The following is a 5,721-nucleotide window of genomic DNA, read 5'->3' on the forward strand; positions in this document are numbered from 1 at the left end:
GTCGCTATGGCAATATCTCAACCAACAAAAAGAGCTCGACCGCATTAACTGGAATGCTAACCTCGAATGGTTGGATAAACACGGACACCCTATAAAGCATTCTAATGTGATTGACTGCATTCGACAGTTTGTGTTACACAGTAACGATATAAAAGATGTTGGATTTCAAGCATTTACCCTTCAACTGAAACATCTACCCAACTCACAACCCTTTTTCTCTCAGGTGGGAAAAGGCAAGAGAAAACGAACTCAACCCATGTTCGTGCGTGGCAAAGTGAGGGACGGTGTTCCGGTGCAAAGAAGAAATTCAAACCATTGGAATCTGTCAAATAGTATGGAATCTCTCTTGTGATTACAAGTTGATAGTTTTAAACGTGAATTGATAGAAAGTTTGTCTCATGTTGCCACTGGACACTGTGTTTTAAAATGACTATACTGTTATGTATCACCATAACGAGCTGTTAGTAATAAACACTGAATCGATAGAATGGAAGTCTCCTGTTGTTTGTGTGAATGTTATGCAGTATATAGAATCGCAGTACGCTGAAGTCACTCTTAAAGGGCCTGTCCCCTTTGCGCCTACAATAAGCACCCTACCTACACCCCAATTCGCTAACAATAAACATAATAGCGCATAGCATCGTCCTTCGAGACTAGGGTGTAGAATGGCTCCCATGTAACTAACTTTGCCTCTTTTGATTCCAGCAAAGGAAACCAGTCTTATTTTCTCACGCGTGTCGTCATCAGCAAAGGAAACCAGTCTTATTTTATCACTTAACAGCAAAGGAAACCAGTCATATTTTCTGATAGTTTGCACTATGTAGTGAACTTATAGAAGGCAGTACATTCTGTTCCGAGTGGGATACGGGACTCGTATGTGAATGGGTGTATTATTTTCATACACGACTTCTAGAAAGTAGACCTACATGGCATAAGACAAGACAAGACAACCAACACTCTTTCCAAAATAACATAGATTTATTCATGTAAATACATTTGAGAAACCAAAATATCACAGGAAGCAAAGAGAATACCTTTGATAGAAATACTTATGTCTATCACAATATGATTCTAATAATAAATAAATACTTAACTATAATATGTACACTATTGGATTTGGGAACGCGCTTGGGACTTTTTTTTAAAATTTCTGCTAAATTTTCTAAAGGTTCGGCCAAAATGGCGTCAGTGTCAGCCAACCTGTCATCACGGGAAGGCCAAGGACAAAGCTCTAGGTCTAGAGGGGCTGTGTGAATGCCATCGGCTAGCACTCGACGCTTGCAATACAGATAGCTAAACCCCTGGCGTGTCTGTTGATAGGAACACATGGTATTCTCCTTGAGTCGGAAACCTCTGTTCAACCCCTCGCCGGGTACTCGCGTACGTAAAACATCTCTAAACGCTCTTAGTGGTGTTTTCAGTGTGCGTTTCGAGATGCCTTTACAGGAGAATTTTACCCAGCGTTCGAAATGACAGACGACAGGGGTGCTTGAAATGAGGCGTCGGGCCTTGTTATGAACGGGCTTGTTGCGACCAAGCCGGCGGCGAGCACGGCGTAGTAAACGTTGCGCTGTACGTACACTCGAACTCGGCGTTGGCTTTGGAGTTTGCTGGAAAACTGGACTGTGAGACTAAGTACTTTTTATTACATAGTCAGATCATCTTGTCTCCTTCGTACTCTGAATAAACCTGGAGTACGTTTGTCGTAAAGGGCGTGGACGGAACAGCAACTGCGTGGAAACCAACGCGTGACATGGTTGTCGTCCGGGTTATGGTCACCACAGAGCCCCTTCAACTTGTCCTGGTACGCCGACTGTTTGGTGGGTTTAATGACGTCGGACAGACATTTCGTGCTCAAGGCCATGTAAGCGCTGTCCATGTCCATCTCCATGTATTCAAAATCGCTACGATCCACGTAGTAAATCGTAGTAAAATTGAAACATGCGCAGTTTGGCGTACTGCAGGATGAAATACCCCAGCTGCACAGGAGTATCGATGCGTAGGACTTTCTTGGCTTTCTCCACCTCGAAATAACCCCCGCCCAGTTCCGTCAATTTCCTGAATTGAGGGAAATTGACTTGTGTGCTAGCCGCCGTTTGACCACACACGTACGAGACGGTCTGATGTTTTTCTTTATTGATCAAAACCGAACCGTACGCGGAGTTGCCTGTAAGTTTAGCCGTATCCCCGCGAATGGCTGCTGAGGGATCTCGGTCGGCTTCTCGTCTAGCCGAGCACACGTCCCGAACGAACTGCTGAAAACACGCGTTGGGGGTGTACTCGACGACCTGGTACACACGATCGACCACCATGCCGTGCTGTAAATACCATTGCAACAGAGGGGTGGCTATCAAGATTTTCTGTGCCTTTAACCCGCCAACGAGCATACGGCGCGGTTTTGTACTCAAGTTGTTCTCCCTGATGTACCCCTGCATGTGTTCCCCCTGAACCTCCAACGGAACTTCTGCATTGCAAAACAAGGGAGTCATCTCTTGAAAGTACTCCCCCGGGGAGGGACGAGTGCCGTGAGGGTTCTGTCCAGGCATCCAGTGGTCGGGGACGCGAAAGTCCACTTCCACCATGCCGAAAAGATCCCCCTTTTCCACAGCGTTCAACATGCCTTGCTCCGAGGCCTCCTTCCACACCTTCTTTTGAGTGAAAGGTGGTTGACGATCTCGAATAAAGGACGAGAGCTTGGAATTAGTTTTGCACTCGGGGCGAAAGTTACATTCCCACATTTCCATGACCGTGTAACCCAGATCACAGATGTATGCAACGCGCGCTCTGGTTGCCTTTAGTTTTTGTTCTAATCGTTCTCTTGATTTTTCCTGAGCGCGCGCTTTCGCCGTGAGGTGACAATGGTGGCCCTGGAAATAGCATCCATGAAACATCCATTGAGCCGGGAATGAACCCATCCACCAAGTACGGCCTGACTCGTTTTTCCCGCCCCCAGTTTAACTTGTGCCAAATGTCCCGCCCTTCCTGCTCCCTCAACCAATCCATCCAATCGTACATGCACGGGTACCTGTCCCTGCGTTTCGGTTTGAATAGATTCTCGGCTCTCCGAAGCACAAAAGGACCGGTGGGCATGGGCTGATCTATAGCCGACAAGTATAACGCATTCGCGTCATACCCAACCACCCTTTTACACCGTTTTTCGGGATGGCCTCTAATCAACGTTTGATTGGCTTTGTGGTACCTCGTGAATATGATAGAAGGACCGTCGACCACGTTACCCTTCACGGTGACCCCCTAACTATCGACTCTCCCGAAATAGTTTCTGATGGGCCACACCGGGTACCGACATAGTGGTTTTAAAGAGGTCGATGCCATCCTGGAAATAAAACTGCTGCATGGCTTGTACGGCTTCCACAAAGGGACCCACGTCCAGATTGTTATACCACTCGAGGAAATCTCGAAACGTGGACATGCCTTCACGTCTCCAAACTTCCTCGAGCTCAGCATAATTCTCCTTGATCGATTTCACACCATCGTCGAGGACGGACTTCTGTTTGAGACTGGAATACCATGCCTCACCCAGAGGGGGAAGCCGAGTTTCGTTCAGCTTATCCGGACTGTCGAGATACTCGTACGGGAAAAAATCCCATTTTCTCTTGCACTTCGAATGCTTTCAGAAACTGAGCATAACTCGTTCCGGGAGAGAGAGATATTGCGTGACGTCAAGAAATTTGAAACTTTGATTACTTTGACACAAGTAAGCATTGTTTTTCTTGACGGTGAAAGCCTGAGATTCGACGTCGTGGAGAGAGAGATGTTTGGGGAGATTTTCCTTAATGATATTCAGATCGTAACGAGCAGAATTAAATCCGAGGACGGGGACTTGAGAACAGTACCCCAGTAGCTTCCAGCAGAGATCGCTCACGTGCTTTCCCCACTTAACCACGGGTGTAGAGTGTGCGCGAGTAGGCTTGCCTTTGGCGGGGTGGTTGTCACCCTCCCTGATGTTGGCATCATCATCGTCATCGTCGTCGTCAACAGTCGCCTGGTCCTCGTCAACAATTGCATCCACTTGCGCAAGCTTTCTAACACCTCTTTATATTTTTCTTCGGCTAGCTTCGTTACGGCTTTGCCTTTTACCGTCATGTATGACAACATGGCAGCAATGAGTCGATCCGGATCGGAATCGACGATGCAGTGCAGTGAAGTAAACCCTTCCACATTGGAACACACGCTGACCGAGATGGGGTGGTGTTCTTGCGTCCACCTCAGTTTCTGGGTTCCGGTTTTCTTCTGTTTAAAAAAACACTCAAAATCGAACACCATGAACCACGGAAAATATCTGTCTCTAGGCTCGACGACGAAGTCGAACTCTTCCACATTCACACGGAAACAGGCTTCAAAGTTACACTGGAGAGAAGGGGGGAGACCCGCGTACTCTTCGGGATGAACTTGATACAAAGATTGTAGATGATGGTCCCGAGAGTAGGCGACCCACTGATAGTAAAGAGCTTTGGTAGGGTTTTCTAGTGATCGTCGAGCGGATGGATCTCGATACAGAGCCAGACACCGGAAAGCACATAAATGGTCCTCGTATCATCGACCAGACTTAGCATTATTATGTAAACAGATAATAGCTTTATGGTGTTTAATGTAAAGGGGGAGAGCAGCAGCGGGGTGGCCTAAAGGAAAATTCATTCTGTACGCATAAAACTGTACATTCGTGATCAAAACGGGTTTCCATTTGGTATCGGGGCGTTGTTTCAATAGATAAGACATCTCATCTAAGCTTTCCAGTCTCTGATGCAACCGCTCGAGATCCCTCAGCTCGGTGATATAGAGAGGACTAGTAAAGAGCGGATCGACAGCGTAAGGATAGAAATAGCGATAGCGTCCCGTCTCCACGTGACGCAGGATGACACCGAACGCTAGATTGAACCTAAAACTATAAATTAACGATTGTTAGATTTCCTAGCGTATTCCATCAACTCACCTATCGAAAAGTTGTTGTTGAGGGGGAGGTTGTAGGTAGAAAACACCTCCCCGGGTTTGTCCCGTGCGAGGATGTAGGGAGCGTCCAGGTGATAGGCTTCCTAGAGTCCGTGCTCCGTCACCTCGCCAGTGCTCTCCTCTACCCACGAGAGGGGAACACCTCTGGGCATTTCTGTATGTAGAAATAAAGCAGTGTTCTTAAAGGGACTGTACGAGTTTAGTAACGATACTCGTACTAACATAGCATGATGTCCTCGTTTTCAACATAGAATGAACCACATGTGTTTAAATGAAATTACCTTTTAAAAAGCATAGGAAGATAAATAAAAGTCTCACACATATTCGCTTAAATCTAATGAAATTACCCTTACATTCACGAAAATAAACTAAAGCCGGTTTTGCGAGCAGGCAGCGCACTTGTGCTTGTTAAGTTTTCTATTTGAAGCAAAACTTTTGGAGCATTTCTCACAAACAGAGCGCTGCCCTTCGTGAGCAGACCTCCTGTGGCGGTTCACATTCCTTTGAGAGGAATATAAGTTTCCGCACTCAGGACAGGTGAATGGTCTGAAAGAAATAATCTGTCTATCAACTCACGCTAGAGATACAACATTGTTTTCTTTATAAAGTTGGTAATGAGAGTTACTCACAATCACTTTTACTAACACATACCTTTTCACTCAGCCTGAAACATTTGTAAGCTGTATAGCATTCTCATTTAATATAAACGAAAAAAGTCATTAAGAAATACACTTACGCGTTTCATGACTCCAT

The 5,721-nt window shown here is 46.0% G+C and overlaps 1 pseudogene; it reads right to left on the minus strand.

Annotated features, from left to right (window-relative positions):
• Positions 1 to 1,058: 1,058 nt before the first annotated feature.
• On the minus strand, positions 1,059 to 5,120 carry LOC139466955 (uncharacterized; annotated as a pseudogene).
• Between the last annotated feature and the right edge of the window lie 601 nt (positions 5,121 to 5,721).

Source organism: Haliotis cracherodii, unplaced genomic scaffold, assembly GCF_022045235.1.
Source record: "Haliotis cracherodii isolate W230 unplaced genomic scaffold, xgHalCrac1.p SCAF_19, whole genome shotgun sequence".
Taxonomy (NCBI): domain Eukaryota; kingdom Metazoa; phylum Mollusca; class Gastropoda; order Lepetellida; family Haliotidae; genus Haliotis; species Haliotis cracherodii.